General features: G+C 34.0%; 1 pseudogene; it reads left to right on the top strand.

Annotated features, from left to right (window-relative positions):
• Positions 1-13,203: 13,203 nt before the first annotated feature.
• LOC143593087 (agamous-like MADS-box protein AGL80 pseudogene) lies at positions 13,204-13,683 on the top strand (annotated as a pseudogene).
• The last annotated feature ends 9,066 nt before the right edge of the window (positions 13,684-22,749 follow it).

Below are 22,749 nucleotides of genomic sequence, written 5' to 3'. Positions count from 1 at the left end.
TCACCTTACGTGGATTCACATTAGAAACCATGATGTGAGTATCATCATCACACGACAAAGGTCATTTCAGAATCTCCTTTATCATAGGAACCGGTTTCGATTGGTCCTGGACAAATGGATGAAGATTTTGAGATTTCTTCTTTCTACAGTTTCTCACTACATGACCTTGTTGACCACAAAGAAAACAACTTTGCATGTCCACACGATAATTTTGAGGTTTAGCAAAAACAAATTCCATAGAAGGTTGATGACTCACATTCTTAGCAAAACTCTTGGCCAAATCATCAGACGACACCGATTTCTTTTTCATGTAGAAATCAAGATTAGAGCAGTTTGAAAAACTTTGTAATCTGTCATTTCCACTTGATTTCACAAAATGAACTTTCTTGGCAGTTTTTAACAATTGTTTAGCTTTAATCAATGCGTCTGATGTGTTTGATTTTTTGGCACAAGCAAACTTACGTTCAAGATCTTGTATCTTGGAAGTTTCATTGTGAAAGATACTTTCAATCAATTTTTATTTGATGATACTAATCGGAATGACTTTCTCAGTGAACATGGTGTCCAAACCCTTTAACTTAAACACACGTCCAATAGAAACTGAAGGATTTATGAAACACAACAAATCCTCATCCGAAATCTTTGGTTTGTCGGATTTCTTTGAGTTGACCTTGACATGTGTTTTCTTTTTTTCTTGAACTGTATTTGAACCATATACAGCCTCCTCAAATTCATGAAATTCACAAAGGATATGATTCGAACTTGGAATGTTCTCATTTTTGTGTATAATTTCTGGTTCAAATACATCTTCAATGATAACTTTATCAACATTCTCAACAAAAACTTTATTGCTTTCAACATGATGTTTTTGAGTTGAAGATTGGGCTTTAACAATTTCAGTTTTTACTGGTTTGAATTTTTCTGAAACAACAGGTTCATTCACAATCGCATCTTCTTCTTTCCTAGCAAAAGGGTTTATCGTATAATCGTTGTAAAACGGTGGTGGTATTTCAACAAAACCAATACCCTTTTTAGAATCCTTTTGCTTACCAGATACTTCGATTATCTCATTTAGCAAAAATGATGAGTTTCTAAACTTGACCCAACTTATTTTTCAACTCAAGAACTTCATTCTCAAGCTCGGTTATCTTAGAACGATGTTTTCAGATTTCTTGAAATTTTTTATCGTTAATTGTCATTTTGACAGATAACTCAGCTTTGAGATCATGATTAATTATCGACAATGCTTCAATTTTCTCCCTAGATCTCATTTGAGATTCTAAAGATTGTCTATAAGTATCCTTAAGTGAAGCAATTTCTTTCACTAAACAATCATTATGATTTTTCAATGATTCTAACTTAGGCTTGTTTTTCTCACAATCAACACAAGAAACATAAGGACTAACCTCGTTAATTTTGGTTATGCAAGCAAAAGTAGTCGGTTGCTTCTCACATGAATCATCATAATCAGAATCAGTATCATTGTCAAAAGATAGCTCAGTCCCACTTGCATCTTAAAAATTTTCATTTGACCCGAACATAGCCAAATTCGCTTAATTGTCGTTGCACAGCAATATCTGTGACCAATCAGTTCCATCCATGTTGGACAGCATAGCTTGTGACCCAGAAGAAGATGGTTTGGTTCCAGAAGACTTATCAGCATCATTTCCATTTTTCCCAGACGAACTTCGATCTTAACTTCTAGGACCAGTATACTCCTTCTTTGGTTTATCACACTCTTTGGCAAAATGTCCAAACTCTTGACAATTATAACACTTAACTTTCAATTTATCGAACCCAATCTTCTTGTTTAATGATGGAAGATCTTTGCCAGTTCTTTGCATGAACCTTTTCACCTTTCTGACGATCATTGCCATATTCCATTTCAAATCCATGAGTTCCAAATCATCAGGATCAATTTGGTTATAATCTTCATCAGTTAACTCACTTGTGGCAATTTTACTACCAACCAGATTCTCATAAGAAGACATGAAAGCACTCAATAAGGAAAAACTTTGTTCAGCTTCCTTCATATTCACAGTCAGTGGTGTTGAAAATTGATTTGCAGCAGCTGAAGTTCAAGAATTAGCAGAAGATCCAGAACCTCCAGAAGTATAGAAACAAGGACGTGGATCACTATAGGTTGTTGTGGGGTTTTCTTGTGCATTTTGACTAAGAAATGTTGTGATTGGTGTCGAGCTTAAAGACATGCTACCATCATAAAAAGCTGGATCTTGACTTTCTTTCGAAGACTTTTGACATCTCAAATCATATTATCGAGCGTCAACTTTTTGCATAAACTCAGAAGCAGTCAAATCCTCATTCTTGAAATAGTTATTCTCCTTCAAAACCATTAAAAATGTCGAGTAAGAACTAGGTAAAGCATTTTTTACTGTATCAATCTTATCAGATTCAGATGGTTCAATCTTTAACTTGTCGATTTCAGCAATTAAATGATTGAAACGAGTAGTCATTTCCTCAACAGTTTCACCATTGAGTAGATTAAAGTTTCTGAATTGAAACTTTAACATCACCTTTTTACTTTCCTCAGTGTTACCCATACTTCTCATTCTGATGTGTTGAAACAATGAAGCGGTAACCTTGATACTTCCCACTTGATGAAATATGTTATCTGGTAAAGCCATAGTAAGAGTCGAATAAGCTTTTGTTTCGATTTCTAATGTGTTTTTCTCCCCTTGAGAATATTGTGAAATAGCCTTAGGAGTAAAACCAATAGTCTCATCTCCAATCATTGGTACAGTGTAAACCTCATCAAGACAATAAGAACAGTCAGGATGAACAGAACCAAGATGAGCATGAAAACGAGGTTCCCATTTAGCAAAGTCACTAAATTTCATCAATCGAGGACACTTGGAATGAGATCCAATCTCAGTATCCAATTGTAACATTTGTTGCATGAGTGCGTTTTGAGAAGCTAACACATAAAAACCAGCCATCTTGGAAACAAAATTAACAAACGGTGAACAGTAAATATAACGAACTGTGAACAGTGTTTATAACGAATTAAAATAACGAATCAATTATAACGAAATGATTGTTATCTGAGTAACGAACAAGGAACAGTGTCACACGAATTAGCTTATGACAAATTGATAACGAATCACCAACGAACTGAGTCAACGAATCAGATCAAGTTGACGAATCAGTCTAACGAATTAGATTAACGAATATCTGAATCCATTTAACGAATCAAAGTAACGAAACACTAAGTCAACTTAACGAATCAAAGTAACGAACTACTAAGTCAACTTAGCGAATCAGTTTAACGAATCTCCAATTCAATGTAACGAATCAAGCTAACGAATTAGCTACAGTTAACTAACGAATCAGGTGGTTATAACGGTTATAAAAAACTCTGACAACCTTTGCCACGTGGAAAAAATTTGTTAGATATGAAGTTAACGAATCAAATATGAAACTTAACAAATGAAGGAACACGAATTAGAATCTATAACGTAATAAGATAACGAATTAAGATTTTTAACGAAACTGCAATTAGATGATGAAGATCTTCAAATCTTCATCATCATTTTCCAGATTTCTGGAGAACGAAGAACACACACATAAGCCATCAAATCTGTAATACTCCTTCGATACTACACCAAATCGTGCATACAATATCTCAAATTGCTCTTAAACTCACTGCGAAACCAAATTGCAACAAGTCATACACCAATTCAATCAATACCGAATCCAATTAAACCAAAATCAAACCTCTGCATCCGTTCAATCTCAGATTCAAATCAAAACTCAACCAATTCAAAATTCCAATCAACCACACACTATCAATACCTTACCAATCACAAATCTCATTCAAATCAGTCCATAATCAATCAAATTAACACTGAATTAGATTAAATTCAAACCGAATCTAAATAAAACCAACTTAAACGTATAAACATTCAATTAATGAATTAACACACTAGATCAAGAGCAATCGAACCCCGAAAGCTCTGATACCAATTGAGAAGACCTACCAAGGATCTAGCCGCGTCTACACATCAATTATACGATAAACATGAAATCTTTAAACAATAAATATGATACTTTATTGATATGTTGGATATAAATACATTATGGTATAAATAATGATTTATGGAGATAATAACTTAGATCTGGATCTCTCTCTATGTATGTACACACTCACTTATGAGCATGAGCAACATATATATAGGCCATATGCTCTAGTTCGTTAAGTTAAGTCTAATTCGTTACATCTTCATAACGAATTAGTCACCATTCGTTATGTTCCCAAAACGAATGGTAATACCTTAACGAATTAGACACCATTCGTTATGCTTCCATAACGAATGGATAATAACTTAAAGAACTAGCCCTCATTCGTTATGCTTCCATAACGAATGGGCTTATACCTTAACGGACTAGTCTGGTTAACTAACGAATGGACCTCATTCGCTATACAATCCATAGCGAATGGGCCATTTTACATTAAATAAACAACCTAGACTATCGATAACTTATTCAATTGCTACGGGCACCAAAACCGTGCACTAACAGACTCCCCCTTTTCCATAGCTCTCGAATACTTTATCCTCGAATACTTTGACTGCAAATCACCAGTCACAAACCATGCACTAACAGACTCCCCCTTGACTGATGATTCTCGGGCTTGTGCAAACGGGCAAATCTTTAATTCTTCTCAGCAAACCAATAACTTGTAGCTTCTCATATCATATCTCCCCCTCAAAGTGAGTAACTCTTGGAGATCATCCTGATCATCCACTGCGTATGATATGGTTCAATCTTTCAACAATCAGCAACAAGTCATCAGCTATACGCCAGCACCCGTAAAGAAAAACATATCTTTACGTTTAACCTCGTCACACATCTTCATGAAAAACCCGATCATTCAACATCTTTCACTTCGGTTTTCCCTCTCTTGATAACGTGTATCCCAAATATACTCTTTGAAGCTCTTCCACATCCCATTCGCAAAGATGCACTAATGTTTGGGCATAAGATTCAGAGTTCCAACCTCCATTAATAAACATCAAATGATCAAATTCTTCAATCCAATGACAAGACTCGTATATTCTTCAATAAGATCAACTCCTTCGAGAATCGCCCCCCTCAACAGAAGTAATCTGCCATTTACTCATAGCCAACATAGTCAGGATCAAAGCCCCTCAAAAAGAAGTAAACGGACAGACACTCATATCCCACATAGTTAGGTTTCAATCTTGAACAAATCAATCACCAATCGAAAAACAACTGCAGTTAAATGTAGCTTTGCTGTCATGAATTACCACCCGAGTTGTAGTAATTTTTCAAGAAGCCTTGCAAACGGAATATACAAGCTAAATACACTCAAATGAAAGTTTTATCTCCCCATTTTCTTGACAAATTCAGCAAGGTCTTGAATAATCTTCAAAGTTCACAAACAAACTCCTCCTTAAATTACTCGCGGGCTCCCCCTCGGCCAATTGAAACGCGTAAAAAGTCGGCCGGAAAATATATTACCAAAATTTGAGAGAAGAGTACCCAATACATTAGGAACATCCCAGAAAAAATTCGATTAAGAAAATTTTTCCTGATTTTTCCGCCAAAAATTCACTGAAAATTATCAAAAATAAATATTATCGCCAAATTTTTCACGAATGAAGTCTCACTTATGAGGAGTATCCAGGAAAAAAATCGTTCAAGAAAAATTTTCCCACCAATTTATTTTTAACGAATCCCTCTCCATTCATTATAAATATCCACTCCATTCGTTAACTTAGTTCGTGCTCTCCATTCGTCAACCAATCAATTCTTTATAATTACCAACTATAATTCGTTATAACAAACCTCATTCATTATAACAGTTACAAGAATGGCCTTTAATTCGTTAAGAACTCCACTTCGTCATACACATATCGAATTAGTCTACATTCATCATATCATTAACTTAACGAATTAATTTAATTCGTTACCATTGAATGAACGAATTACCTTAACGAATTAACTTGACGAATTACCTTAATTAGTTACTTTTAACTTAACGAAGTACCTTAACGAATTAACTTAATTCGTTAAATTCTCGTAACGAATTAGCTACAGTAGATTCATTAAACTCTCTTAACGAATCAGCTACAGTAACATAACGAATTAGGTTGTTGGATCTGAACAGGTCACCGGAAAAGCGTGTTTCGCCGGAAAAAGTGGTTAGAAGCCAGAAAATTCAGTATCTTCATCGGAATCTGCACATCCAAGCTCCTTCAATGGTGAAATCATCCAAACACCATAATTAACCATGAAAATCTACCCAAACACTCGGATTTTCACTCTAAACACGAATCTATCATCCAATTAACTTAACAATTACTTATTCACCATCAATCTGATCAAACCATAGCATGCTCTTTAATGGTGAAATCTTCAATTCACCATAATTAACCACCAAATCCACAGGAACATGCGGATTTCATTTATAAACACGAATTCATCATCCAATTAACTTAACAATCACTAAATCGTCATAAATAGAATAAAAAAGTAACATGCTCTTTCATAGTGAATTCTTCAATACACCATAACTTAACACCAAATTATACCAGTAGCTTCGTATTACCTTAACTAACACGAATACCATCAATTCCACCAATAATATAATAAATTAATCCAGATCTGACCAATATCCGATGACATGAAGAACACGAATAAACTTAGATTTAAATACCTTAATCGATGCACAGAGAGCAACCGTCTGCTCTGATACCACTTGCTTGAACACGGAATCACTCGGGTCTATAAAAATTAATTATTAGATCTAAACCGTAGATGGATCTAGTTCATGATTACTCTTAATTATATGTTATATTAGGTGTATATATGTGTATATATAATAGTAATACGTTAGATATAGGAATCTTTGATCGAGAGAGAAAATAGACAGCAATTCAATATGTTAAATCTCAAAACTTAAATTAACAGAGGATGAACCCTCTATATATAGAAGATGGATTCTAGTTCTTTACACATTCCGTAACGAACTAGTCCCACTTTGTTACATTGCAATACATTCAATAAACATAACGAACTGCCCTCTAATTCGTTAAACATCCTTAACGAATTAGGAGGGATAATAACTTAAACATCTAGTTCATTAAACATCCTTAAAGAACTAGATTGACCATAACAAACTAACTTAATATAATAATATTTGTTTCATTAATAAATACAGAAGATAAATACAAAGACTCGAGACGCAAAACAGTGCACTAACACTTACGCCTCTCCTCAGCTCAAGGTACACGAAAAGAATTACACAACTCACAATCTAGAGTTAGGCACCATAATCTTTGCCTTAAATATATGGAGGCACTATCTCTATGGAGTCAAATTTGTCGTGTATACCGATCACAAAAGTTTAAACACATATTCGAGCAAAAAGAACTCAACATGCGTCAAAGGCGCTGGATGGAAACACTAAATGACTAGACTGTGAAATCGTTTATCACGAAGGGAAGGCCAACGTTGTGGCCGACGCTCTAAGTCGTAAGGAACATGAGGAACCAAAAAGAGTTCGAGCTCTGCGACTAGAACTCCAAGTAGATCTAGTCGAACACATCAAAACCGCTCAACTTCAAGCAATCAATGAAAACAAGATTTCCGACGAAAAATGTAACTCCCCGTTTGGAAATGGGAATTAATAACCATGGACTTTATCACAAAACTTCTGAAAACCACTCGTCAACATAATGCAATTTGGGTCATAGTCGATAGATTAACAAAATCCGCACACTTTATACCCATCAATGAATCATACTCAATGGATAAATTGGCGCGAATATATGTGAACAACATCGTTTTTTTTTCATGGAGTGCCTTTATCTATCATTTCTGATTGAGATAGTCGTTTTACGTCTCACTTCTGGAAAAGCTTCCAACAGGCGTTAGGAACCCAACTGAACCTTAGCACTGCCTATCATCCTCAAACGGATGGGCAAAGTGAAAGGACAATTCAAATGCTTGAAGATATGCTCCGCGCATGTGTGATAGACTTAGTAGGAAGTTGGGATGACCATCTACCCGTAATGGAATTTTCGTATAACAATAGCTATCACACGAGTATTCAAGCCGCACTGTTCAAAGCGTTATTCGGCCGAAAATGTAGAACGCCGGTATGCTGGTGTGAAACTAGAGATAATCAATTGTTTGGACCCAAGACAATCAAGGGTCTGACAGGCGAGACACGTGTCGGCACATCATTTTCCACGTGGCACCGCGTCCGCCAAGTGACGCCACATGTCACCACGTGGCACGCATCCGCCATGTGGCGCCACGTGGCAAACCAATGGGTTATGATGCATACCTACGTCGCGAAACGTGACGAATATCCATGGGATCATCGCATATCAAGATGGGACCCCGAGATCAGCCTAAAAATATGGGTTCCAGCCCTCTCATTCTTCACACCTCAAATTCTCAGCTCACTTCTCTCTCTAAAACATCTCTCCACCTCGAAAAACGTGCCACCGAACCCACCTCGTAATCCGTGCCTTAATCCGACGATACCTCTAAGTTCATGCATTATACCAACAACATTCCCTCGAAGAACGTGTTATCCTGAGACGACCCGGTGAACCGCCTCGATAAGCGTACCAACGAGTATTGAAGATTGGCGTGCCTAGATAAACGTGTCGAAGAAGGTGTTGATCAAGGAGCTCGAGAGAAGTAAAAGCGTCGAATTGTTGCCGAAGTTTCTAGGGTTTTATAATCAAAGCAAAGTAGGCATAATGCCTGAATAAAATAATAATAAAATATTAAAAAGGATTATAACCCTAAGTCGAGGGTATACTTGATACCTCAAGAAATAAATAAAAGAAAGAATAAAGAAATGAATAAATAAATAATATGAATATTTAATAATTCTTTATAATGTGATTATTATTTGAATTGTTATTTAAATAATATATATAAAAGGTATACGTTTCTTCAAGAAAAAGAAATGTAGTGTTAAGAAAAGTAAAACAAGTAAAACCTAAAAGAAAAGAAAGTGTATTTAAACTAAGGGTTTAAAAGGAAAATATAATCGAGGTAAAGATTATACAAAAAAAAAGACTAAGGGTCTTAAGCCAGATTAAGGATCTGGTATAAACAAAAGGTTATATTCGTACTATAGGTGCGAGATAGCAAAGAAATAAAGAACCGATCAGTGTATTGAAGCTGATCTTTTCAAAGAAACGTGAATACGCCCAACTATATAAAACTTGTATTAAACATGTCAAACAAATTGATTACATGAGATTATGTATCTCTAAAACATTATAAACAAAGGTAATCGCTATCCCTTAGGCCATCATGTACGTTTGTTTGGATCCTTACATATGTGATAAAAAGTCGGCGGGCACACCGCGCCACACCTGGTCATGAGCCTCCGCCACGATGGGCCGGACCTAAGTTACGTTCGAGTGAGAGTGATCATGTGTATACTGATGGTACCTAAGTAATGTCGAACGTTGAGGTGTTTGCTGAGTGGTTTGTGTTAAACTTAAGTTTATAATTGTGTTTTGTTTAAAAACTTGATAATTCCTAAGCCACGATGGGCCGGACCTAAGTTATGTCTCGAGGGGCAATCAAGTAAAGAAAATATTTTATGCGTCAGCTTATTCACCAGCTTGTGTTGCTGACGTATTTTCTAAAAGTTTTACAGGTAAAGAAGATTAGCCACTTGGAAAGGACGAAGTGACATCTAGGTGATATGATGCCTCAGATCCTTTTGTTAAAACTTTAAAATATGAAATAGTGGTTATTACGAACAAGTAATTTTTGTAAACAATTAATGGGTATTTTATAATCTCGTCTTTTGTAATGTAACTATAATGTTTTAATCCACATAAATATTTGTCCGCTTTAATCCGCAAACTCTGATTATATTACAAAAAAGAGGATACCAACTGTTGGTCGCACGCCTGACCCTAAGGTGGGGGTGTGACATCCGACGAGTTATTTGAAAATTTTGGTGGACCAATTCATATTTTCCACTAAATCTTATTCTAATAAAACAGTCTTGCCCGACAGTTTAATAATGTTTCCTACCAGATCCCTTCAAATTCCAAAAACTTGGGAAATTGTGTCTTTAAAATCAGTTTTTCTAGACGCGTTTGGGATGAGTTTGTACCAAGGAGACGAGCTAGCATTTTATTTCTTATGAGTTGAAATCTAGCCCGCACCTACGATATTAGTTTTTAATCCGTCTGCACCGACAAGATTTTATGTAATTCCATTTACTCTGACATGATCATCCAATTAATATAACTTACATTATTTTCATATACATGTGTTTCATCTTCATCTTCCTCCTTCATCCTTTAAATAAATCGGCTCATACCACCATAAACTTTTATCTTCCATGGAATTTGATAATGTTGTTGTTTGTTATGGTGCTAATTGGCAAACCAGTAATGGAAGTTATGATTATGTTTCAATAAACTGTAAACGGGGAGGTGTTAGTCTTGCTTCAAACATCAACCATTCCAAGCTAATTGATTTACTTGAAGCTCGGTTTAAGGTAACACACATTTCACGTCCCGTCCACCATTCGTCATTAGCATAAACATTCACTATCTCACCCAAACAGAAACTACTCACTTCAAAAGATGCAGGTTTTAGCCGAATTTTTTCGGCCTTCCCGAACTCTCAAAGAGGCCCGGACTCATCATTTTTGCTGGGTGTGGAACTGAACAATGTACTCGTTTTCAAACGTTAAGATTATGTTGCCGTCGTAATAGGAACCAATGAACCCAGGACCCATATCCATAACCTCCACATGATCTCCCCTCTGTTTTGATTCAAGAACAAGTGTTATAGATGATTGTGGAAGAGAAGGTAAATGATTGAGGAAGATGAGATTCTACATATAATGTAAAATATGGACGGACCCGGAAGAATATAACTAAAATATCGTCTCCTTAGTACAAATTTAACAAATATGTGTCTTGAAAGACAAATTTGAAAGGCACATTTTTTCATGTGTTTAAAACTTGTAGGGGTCAGGTAGGAAACCTTAATAAACCGTCTGGCAAGACAACTTTTAAGAATAAGATTTAGTGAAGAAATATGTACGGGTCCCTCAATAATTTCAAAATAATGGACGCCTTAGTACAAATTTACTAAATATGTGTCTTGAAAGACAAAGTTGAAAGACATATTTTTCCATATGTTAAAAACTTGTAGGGTTGGTAGGAAACCTTAATAAGTCGTATGGCAAGACACTTTTGAGAATCAAATTTAGTGAATAAATATGGACGGGTCCCTCAATATTTTCAAAATTATGGTCTACTTCGTACAAATTCACCCCAAATGCGTCTTGAAAGACTGAGTTTAAAGACACAATTTCTCAAGTTTTTGGAATTTAAAGGGATCCGGTAGTAAACATTATTAAACCGTTAGGCAAAACTTTTTATTAGAAAAAGATTTAGTTGAGAAAATATGGACTGCCCCCCCCCCCCCCCCCAACGTTTTCATATAACACATCGAATTTTCAGAAAAAATTACACTTGGTAAATTTTTATTGGTTTAAAGATCTCGTCAGATCCCGTCGCCTCAGTCCAAATTTAGTGTGCTATTTTAGAAATATTTAGGGATTTTGGACTATTTTCTCTTTTCTCGAAAGGGTTATTTTGGGAATCATTATTATTATTATTATTATTATTATTATTATTATTATTATTATTATAAATGATTCGCATTTCGGTTAGCTTTTAAAAAGAAAGAAAAAAAATGTAAACAGGTTACACATAAATGACAAAATAAGATGCGCATTGGTCATTTATATTTATTTGTTTGTTTTCATTTACTAAATTAAAGTTTGTTTTCATTTACTAAATTAATGTATTTAGTCATTAATAGATTAACTTTTGTCCAATAAGATTAAGAAAAAGAAATAATTTTTAAAAGAATACATATTTGGTAAATGAGTGTGAAAGAACCCATTTTAGTAAATAATTACTTTCACCAATCCCATTTGAGAAAAAACTTCAATGAGAGCGCATTCCCAGCCATTAAATATATTTTTACTTATAATTTTGCTAAATCATTTCATAAATTTATCTATTATTTCCAAAAATCTTTCATATTTAATTCCCTATTTATATTCGTAAATTTTTTTATTATTATTATTTTCTCTTTGGTCTTATTATATGGTATATGGTGATTGGGAGATAGTTGATATATTAGATTTTTACTTTAGTTGTCATATAGCTCATTCGTTTAATAGCGAATGGATTAGAAAACTGATTTTGATGGTTTTCTCAAAAATTTATCCTAAACATAGGTTTGACAATTTTAAAGAACGTACCGAGAATGCTTTATATTCTATAAATTTAGAATGCCCGTTGGTTAACGGCTCCATGATTAGACGTAATTAATGATTTGTTTTGAGATTTACCACATGAACATGTAAAGATATAAACTAAGTGCAAATATTGCTTATACTAACGAAAAAAATGATGTAAAAGACTAAAATCTTATCATAATTTTCTTTATATGCCACTATCTCATGAGTTTATTTTGCTATCAAATATTACTTTTAAATAATGGTTAGTGCCATAGTGGTTAGCCAACCCATCACTCCATCAGTAAAGGTAGGACATGTTAGCAATAACCAAATTGAATGTGTGTGGGGTAAACCGTGAAAGGGGTGGGCAAATGCATTGTCGATTGGGTTTATTGAGGGTTATGTAGGAAAAGTAACGTGGGTAAAAAACAATTTTAATTAATTTTTTTATTTGACACATTCGCCACGTGTCAAGGAAATATCAACAAAAATTCAAAGCATATAGTTTTGTTATTTCTCTGGTATTTACCGCTCAAGTGTTATTCAAAAGGTGATTTTTTTTCGTTGTTGATCCTCTGATAATTTTCTATTAATGATCCAGTTTGACACGTGGGCTGTTGATTGGTGAGTTTACCTATAATGTTTGTGACAACATTATGTAATAGTTATTTTATTGCCCAAAAACATTAAAATGCATCTTACAATCAATCTATGGCCAATTGTGTAGTTTGACAAAAATCTTTGTACTTAATGCTTGGTAAGAAAAAGCATTAATTTCAAAGATTTTGAAAAGCATTCTTCCCATATAAAATCATACACTGAAATGCTCATATGGAACCAATAAAACCCACTCCTACACACAAATTAACTACCAAACTTCTTAGGCCATCCCAAGCCACACAATGAAGCTTCAATTCATAGCCAACGACTCAGCAAGGAAAACATCCTTCAAGAGAAGGATGAAGAGTTTGAACAAGAAGTTGAACGAGCTGAGCACGTTATGTGGCGTGGATGCATGCGCCATCGTTCACAGCCCGTATGAGCCTCAACCTGACGTGTGGCCCAACCGCACGGGTGTCCAGAATGTGCTAGCTCAATTCATGAGGGTGCCCGTCTATAAGCGGCTTAGACATATGGTGAGTTTAGAGGAGTACATTAAGGAAAGGATCAAGAAGACTTTTGAGGAGCGGAACAAGTTGATGAAGAAGAACAAGGAGCAAGAGATGACATCGTTGATGTACCAGTGCTTAAGTGGCGAAGCGTCTGTGGCTAACTTGAACATGACAAACCTGAATGATCTTGGGTTGTTGGTTGATCATAACTCTCAGAGATTAACAGCAGGATTGAGTCACTCAAAAAACCGGTTTCTGAATATGGTGTGATGGCTAGAGAAGAGCAGCCAATCGTCGGAACTTCAAATACCATGAATATGATGCAAAGTCCCAATTCTTTCATGGATTTACTCATGGGACTTGAGTAAACAGACTGCTCAACTGCATTTCTCCTTAAAATGTGTTCTTTTATGCTACATTGTCTTTGTTTTAGAATAACTTTTTATTAGATGGACTTAGGTGCTGTTTGTTTTTGCAGACATAAACTGTCTGCAAGCTGATTTCATCTGTTTTCATGTCTGCAACTGAAGATGTGGTCTGAAGATCTGCAAGCTGAAAATATAAGATTGTTTGTTTTTATAAGCTGATACTGTCTGCATAACTGTCAAACTTATCTCACAAGATAGAAGTCATTTATTCAAGTTACATCTAGTTTTTAGTCTTTGCTTGCCATGCCGATTTGGTTTTGGTGGGTGGTGGAAGGTGGTGGTGGTGGATGGTGGTAGTGGCGGCGGACGGTGGGTAGTGGCGGTGGATGGTGGTGGTGGACAATGGGTGGTGGTGATGGATGGTTTTGGTTGGTGGTGGACGGTGGTGGTGATGGATGGTGGTGGTGGTGGGTGATGGATGGTGGTGGTGGCGGTGATGGATGGTGGTGGTGGTAATGGATGGTGGTGGTGATGGATGGTGGGTGGTGGACGGTGGTGGTGATGGATGGTGGTGGTGGTGGCGGACGGTGGTGGTGATGGATGGTGGGTGGTGGACGGTGGTGGTGATGGATGGTGGGTGGTGGACGGTGGTGGTGGCGGTGATGGATGGTGGTGGTGGTGGTGATGGATGGTGGTGGTGGTGGCGGACGGTGGTGGTGATGGATGGTGGGTGGTGGACGGTGGTGGTGATGGATGGTGGGTGGTGGACGGTGGTGGTGGCGGTGGATGGTGGTGGACGGTGGCGGCGGGGTACGGGGGTGGTGGTGGCGGCGTACGGTGGGTGGTGGTGTTGGCGGACGGTGGTAGGAGCAGTGGATGAGAGGGTGGCTGCAAAGGGAGAAGAGTAGGGTTTTTTTGTGAAGATGTTTTAAGCAAGATTTCCTTGCTTTTCTTTTAAGATGAAAGAAGATAACTTCAGATCTGTTTTAAGAAAAAAAACAAACAGTCTTCAAGGGTAATGTCTGCGCGCCTGCAGACATTAGCTCCCTTGAAGATGTTTGAAGAAAAAACAAACACCCCCTTACTCATGGGACCTGAGCAGCGGCGGAACCAGGGGAGGGTCAGGAGTAGTACCGGCTCAACGTCCTCGGAGGCCTAAAACTAACAAAAACGTTGAGGCCTTTTTATTTTCTTTTCTTTATGCATATAGCGCTAGAGAGTATACGGAATTATAGAATATGAATGATATGCCGTGATAATGGATATTAAGCAATAATTCTTAGCTTGTGGATTATCATTAAGTTACTAATTTTAAAATAATTATATTTTCAAAATCTTATAATAAATAACTCTTATTTAAGATGGAGGCCCTGTAAATTTGAAGGCCTAAAGCTATTGTCTTATTTAGCTTACCCATAAGACGGTCCTGGTCAGGAGGGTCCGGTGACCCTCCGATCACCGTATTTTATGTTAACCGGAAAATATCATGGAGATGCTTCCTTGATATTTGACCCTCTAAATAGTCTCTGCGAAAGTAATCTAAAAGTTTTATTTTCTGGCAAGCTTTCTTGAACCGTGAAAAACAATGAAGAAGATGCTGAATTCATCTAATATTAATAATATTTTTATGTATTACTATTTCCAAGACAAAAAAAGAATTAAATTGATGTGTACTTACATATAGTACTTCAGTTATATGACTAGATTATTATATTTTACTTATTTATATATCATTTTTTATGTATAAGTTATTGCTTTCTATTAAGAAAAATTATAAATTTTAAAGTCCTACAGGTAAAGGCACTTGTCATTACATAAAAATGTTTCTTTAAATTTATATTACAAAAAAGAAAAACTCAAACTTATATGTTTTTTTAAATTTTAAAAGTGAAATAATAAAAAATGCTGTTAAGATACGAAGACTCAGAAGAGTTCTAGATTCACATTATCAAAGGTAAATTTTAGACCCTCTGGTTTAAATCTTCTGGTTCCGCTACTAGACCTGAGTAAACAGACTGCTCAACTGCATTTCTCCTTAAAATGCATTCTTTTATGCTACATTGTCTTTGTTTTAGAATAACTTTTTATTAGATGGATGCTTCTTGTTTATCACAGCCGATGATATCATTATTATTATTATTATTATTATTATTATTAATCAAGTGTTAGTAGTTTATAAACTACTAAGTTTGTATACCGTGTTAAACTCATAAATAAAATATAACATAACTTATTAACGCATGTAGTCGTCAAGAAACGAACTTTAGGGTGACATTTATTGATTTTTGATCATTATATGTTAAGTTAGTTTTTAAATTTTTTTTATTTGTTCATTTACTATACTATTAAAATAATAATTCTTTCTCTAAATAACATGTATTCTCATAATTTCTTACTAATAAAATAATTCAAACTAAATTAAATACACTTAATTACATTCAAGATATTTTAATCTACTATATTATTAATACATGTGTTTCTTAATGAATTCGGGTTTTTCTTTACCAAGTTGCATGGTAGTTATTTTTTATTTTGGTAATATTTTGGTTTTTAGTGTTATAAATTTGTTTTGATTTAGTTTTGTTTTGGTTCAAATTTTTTTGTTTCGCTTTAGATGGGCTTAACTTTATTCAGTTTTTTGTTTCGGTTTTTACAGTTTTCGATTTTATTTCAGTTTCAGATTTATCAGTTTTGGTTTTTAGTTTCATTTCAATTTTTGTTTTAGTTTTGTTGATATTTGGTCTTATTTAGATTTCGCTTATGGTTTTGTTTAAGTTTGTTTTTAATGTAGATTCGCTTCAATTTGTTTGGTGTTTGTTTTAATGTCTATTGAAAAATGAAAGAATATGCAAAGTTCGCATATTAAGTGAAAGATTCACATGAGTTTCAACTTACAAGTGGGTTGAAGTCATTGAAGCTAAGAATGTATTATGTGTTAGGCAATGTGTAGCGGGGCTTGAGTTTGGGCGACAAATGGTGAGAAGGGCGCGAACACCCCCCCCCCCCCCCGGCGATATGTGGGCGAAAAGGGGTGGGGGCGGGGTTCTTTTGTCGCCGGCGAGTTTAAATAATAATAATATTATAACATTTAGACCGTTGCAACGGTCAAAAGTAAAAATAAAATAAAATTAATTAATTAATATATATATATATATATATATATATATATATATATATATATATATATATATATATATAAACATACGCTCTTCTTCTCCGTTTTATACACAATTAATACCCAAATTCTTACAAAAAAATTAGCAAAATGAATCCTAGAAACAACTCGAACCAACCGAACCACCCATTCCCTGCTTTCGGTCAACTCCATATTTCACAAAACTAACCGAACGTGAACTTACAATGAAACCCGATGAACCCGATAAACCAACCGAGCTATCCGGTTCAATTTTTCGACCCGAACGTAAATATGTACGCCAACTATATCATGCACCAAAACTTAATTTCGGCGTTCGGGTCTACACCACTGGAGTCGGAGCCGGTGACGGTGCCGAAGACCCAAAACTTATGTATATTTTTTATTTTTAGTTATGTATTTTTTTAGTTATGTATTTTTTTGTATTTCTTTTTAATTTTAATGCATTTTTATTTAATTATTTAAATAAATTGGTTTTTATTTGTTTAGTTTAATTATAAAAAGAAAAAATAATAAAAAAAGATATTGTGGGTCCAATTTGTAGCCCATACACCTTTACACCCCAAAAAAATTTCTCACCCCTTGCTGACTGGGCGCCACGTGTCTCAATTCGCCCCCGTTTGTAGTCGAACTACGCATAACCTAACCTTCATTTTTCTTCTTAATCTTCAAATGTGTTATTTCAATTTTCATTTATGAAATTGGTCATTTAAGAAATGTTTCGACTTGTTTTGTCTCGAGTCAAAACGGGTCATTTGAAAAGGGTATCAGTTTGGTTTTGGTCAACAAGTCAATATAAATAGGTATCGATTTAGTCCAAGTTTCTTCGAATCTTTTTAAAATCGTATCGACTTGGTTCGGGTTATACCGTGTCAATTTTAGAAGATATCGATTTGATTCAGGTTAAAATGGGTCATTCTCAAAACGTATCGTTTCATTTCTGGTCAAAACACGTCATTTTATAATAGGTTTGGATTTGGATTTGGTTTTGAAACTTTAATCATAATATTGAAGTTAAGAAATCTCTTATCAAAAATTTATCTATCATCTATTATTAATAGTAACTGAATGAAGGTTTAATATGAGATTTGGAAATTTTGAAATTTTGAAATTTTGAATTTATTTTCTTTTGGTTTGAAATGAAAAAGGGTGTTGCTTTTGACACCCTAGTTTATAACACTCACTCTAAAAATACTTAAATGATTATCTTTTATTAAAGCATTTTTAATAGGTTTTTCATACCTATTTCCATTTCTAAAATTTATTAAATTTTTCTAAATAACCACTCCAATCAATTTTCTATCTCCAAACTCAATTTTAATTTTAGTGAAATGCTACTGTAAACCTCTAAATTTAGAGCAATGCCACAACACTCCATTTGTAACTCCCACCCTCACGGGCCTCATCCTCCCGCCTATATTCTATGGTGCTTATTTTTCCTCCTCAATCCCTAGCTTAATTAAACTGGGTATAGTTAGCCAAGAGACAAAGAAAACCCCTTCGCTTTCACCACTGTCATTTCTTTGGCTGAAAAATGGTCAAACACTCGTGATTCTAGGTCATCTTCTCATATTTTCCTTCTCCATTCTCGGGTAATTCATCTTTCAATCCGTATATCTTTTGTCATTCATTCATATTTTCGGTTTGTATGTTCCCAGTTCGATTATCCTTTGGTAAATTTTGACACATCCCCTCTAATACAGCTTCTTGGGTTTTGTGACGAAATTAGTCAAAACTGATTAAGCTGCTTAGACTGTGACATCCTTAATTCATGCTATAAAAGAAAAATGATATGTTATTTTTATCAAATGGTTATACTACTATTGTTGAGACATGAGAGTTTGTTAGTACACATATTTCTAAAACTCTAAAGTGATTCTATTATATTGGTTTCTTGTTTCAATGTTGTAGATTGATGGTGATATGGTTAGTTAATGGCCTTTTTGAAATAATCAAGAATCTCTTTTGATCGGCCTGTTTAGGCTTTTGAAGAAAGTAATTAATGAGGTATAAAATATACATATTATAATATAAATATCTCATACACTTTTAAGTACTTTAAGTTAGATTTTTATTGAATATTACTCAAGTGACTCATATTTAAGTTTTTAAAGGTTTAAGAGACAACGAACTAAAACAAAGAATTTTTAATAAACTTTAGACTAATCAATGAAACTAAAACTAAAAACAAACTTTGTGATTTTGTTATTATAATTAATGTATTAACTATTATATTTAGCATTTATAAATTGAAACTGTTAAATCCAGTCCGGATTTCTCTCAACATTCCATCCGTGTGTCGGCGCAAGGATAAGAGTGAAACTTCATTCTTCGTTACAAATCTACGAGACGGTATCAGGATCAACTTTCAAGGGGCATGGAATATGTCGGATGCCATATACGGGAATATGTTTGGGTTTGTTCGCTATAAAGGATGTGCAAAGCTTTTAGGGAGAGTTGAATAAAGTTAAGATAAGAAACGCTAAGGTAGTGGTGACGGTGGCTAGGTTCGACAAAAGAAATCAGAATATTGATGATAGTGGGGGGCGAAGAAAGGGCCTCAGTGGGTCAACCGGTCTTTAGGGAGGGAGATGTGGGGGTGGTGAAGCCTGGGATATCATATATGGTGAAAAACAGTGGGCTTGACAGGCTATGATAGCCGAAAAAAGGTATTTTCGCTAAAGAAATTAGTTAATCACCCACCGATGGATTGGATATGGAGATCAACAGTAGGATTTATGAAGTGCTCGGGTCTCTAAAGAAGCTCCGGTGCACGTTTGACGAAACTGAAACTCAAGGTGCTAGAATTTCATATATTGAGGGTTTGTCAGTTATCTTGGTGTTTCATGGTAAAGAGGATCTGGAAAAAGAATTGAAGAGAAAAGAAATTTGGGACAAGTATTTTTCGGTGATTGCTTGCTTGCACATCACCGGCGTTCCAATTCTTCTATGTGTTATGATAAAATCGGGGCAGAGTTCAGGTCGATTGTTTGGCCTTCGCATTTCTCGTGGGACGTCGCTGATAACTTGGCAGGGGTGGTATATGTGGTAACAAAGACCTGGGTAAGAATTAAGGAGGATGTGCAATTGGTTAGTGAGGGTAGGATGTATTTAGATTTGGTCTCTGAAGAAATAAATCCAGTTTACCCTACATCTAAAGCTGTAGGGTAAACTAAATTATTTGGATAAATATGGACGGGTTTCTCAATATTTTCAAAATTATGGTCTACTTCGTACAAATTCACCCTAAATGCGTTTTGAAAGACTGAGTTTAAAGACACAATTTCTCAAGTTTTTGGAATTTAAAGGGATCCGGTAGTAAACATTATTAAACCGTTAGGCAAAACTTTTTATTAGAAAAAGATTTAGTTGAGAAAATATGGACTGCCCCCCCCCCCAACGTTTTCATATAACTCATCGGATTTTCAGAAAAAATTACACTTGTTAAATTTTTATTGGCTTAAAGATCTCGTCAGATCCCGTCGCCTCAGTACAAATTTAGTGTGCTATTTTAGAAATATATAGGGATTTTGGACTATTTTCTCTTTTCTCGGAATGGTGAGAATCATTATTATTATTATTATTATTATTATTATTATTATTATTATAAATGATTCGCATTTCGGTTAGCTTTTAAAAAGAAAGAAAAAAAATGTAAACGGGTTACACATAAATGACAAAATAAGATGCGCATTGGTCATTTATATTTATTTGTTTGTTTTCATTTACTAAATTAATGTATTTAGTCATTAATAGATAAACTTTACATCTTTTATATTTGACTAATTTTTAATTAGGCATAAATGTTAAGAATTATCGATTCGTCTACATTATACCGGCCAAATTAACAAATAAACTAAATAAAAAATAAAATTTTTCCATCTTTTATATTTGACCAAATTTTAATTAGGCATAAATGTCAAGAATTACCGATTCGTCTACATTATACCGGCAAAATTAACAAATAAACTAAATAAAAAATAAAAATTTTCCATCTTTTATATTTGATCAAATTTTAATTAGACATAAATGTCAAGATTAATATATAAAATTGAAAAAAGAATGATCTAATAAATTTATTGTTAAATAAAGTAATGACGCTAAAGTGTTGACAATAATTTCGTGATAATTACAAAAATTAATAATATATTGTTTAGTTATTGAATTTTCATGAAAAATGGAAACTTTTTTTACAATATTATTTACATTTATTTATTTTTGTTTTTACAAAACCGAAATTGATGACTTTTACAACAATCTTTTGTAGTTCTTAATAGTATTCAATGTCATCAAACTTTCCATCTTTTATATTTAACCAATTTTTTAATTACACATAAATGTCAAGATTAATGTATATAATTGAAAAAATATATATATAATGAAATTGATTTTAAATAAAGTATGATGTTAAAGAGTTTAAAACATAATTTACTGCAGATTGCAGTCACTTTAATTAAATTTTAATTAGGGAATGACCTCTATGTAATAAAATTAAAATTAACCGGTTTAATTTTAATTATCTATATATTATTTTAATTATACTTAGTTAGTGAATTAGTAGAATAAAACTTTATTACTTCGATTTAACTTAATACATTTAACTAAATCTTTGAATCGAAATAAAAAAAGTTTAATTAATAAATAATTTATAATAAAATATTCCTTTATTTATTTATTTATTAATGTTGAAATTAAACTTATAATACCTTAAGACTTTAATTGTATATTTAATCAGGCTGCTATGATTTATTTTGTTTTTTAGATTGTGAAGCAAAATGACTTTTTTTTTGTGAAATGTCGAAGAAGTTGATGGTGGGCTAATATGATTATAACATCTTCATGTCTTCGTTTGGTTCTTTAATTTAGGTGTATAGTATTAACTTTTTATGTACACAAGTTAAATGCTTAATATTTTGGTTACAAACTTATGTTAACTATTTGTGTTGGTTTAAAATGTTAGTTATGAAATTTTATGGTTGTTTATATGTTTTCAACCCATGTCTAACATGGGCTACTATTCTAGAAATATATTGGTGGGTTACATACTTTTACATAAATGAATTTCTGATCATTTATGTCGATTCAAGTTAGCCGATAGTCTACATATCTAGTAGAGTAAGTTGTGTTATTGTTGTTTCTTATGTATTATTTTTAATTTTCATGTCTTTAATATCTTTATGAACACCAAATATAAATAACATACAATTGTCTTTAAAGTCAATAATATTTGGTTTCCCAGTTTTCTAATTTTTCTATTTTATGTATTAAAATCCTTCATTAAGTCAGCAAAATTGAAACATCATGCTCTATAAAATTCTGTTTTAATATTTATGTTGTTCATCGTTTTCATATGCCAACCATATTATATTATATTATAGATCTGTTCAAAATTAAAGGAAACAGAATTTTTGGGGTCAATCAACGTCTTCGAATAAGATGAGCTATGATGGTCGGGTATTTTGTATATATATTAGCGTATTAATTATGTAGTTTTATTGAATATATTGTTAGAACTTTGGTACTTCATACGTGCTTTTGTATTTCAGGTAATTGATCGTTAAAGATTCTAAGTTGGAGACCTGTACGAGCATGGAATGATATCTCGGAAAGACCGAAGCATTATTTGATGTCTTGGGAAGTGTTTCAAGGATTCGGGAAGAGTATAGATGAGTGATCATAAGCTGATGCTAAAACTGAACAAGATGGGTTGACAAAATGTGACCTTGAAGTAAAACGAGCATATCCTGAGCTAGAAAATGAGTTACGGGAGCCATAATATATGAATTTTGGGTTTCTCGACGAGAGAAATCTGAA

Source organism: Bidens hawaiensis, unplaced genomic scaffold, assembly GCF_021521415.1.
Source record: "Bidens hawaiensis isolate Kalapana, Puna unplaced genomic scaffold, B.hawaiensis_p1.1 tig00000190_1, whole genome shotgun sequence".
Lineage (NCBI taxonomy): Eukaryota > Viridiplantae > Streptophyta > Magnoliopsida > Asterales > Asteraceae > Bidens > Bidens hawaiensis.
This window is presented reverse-complemented; position numbering and strand designations above follow the sequence as displayed.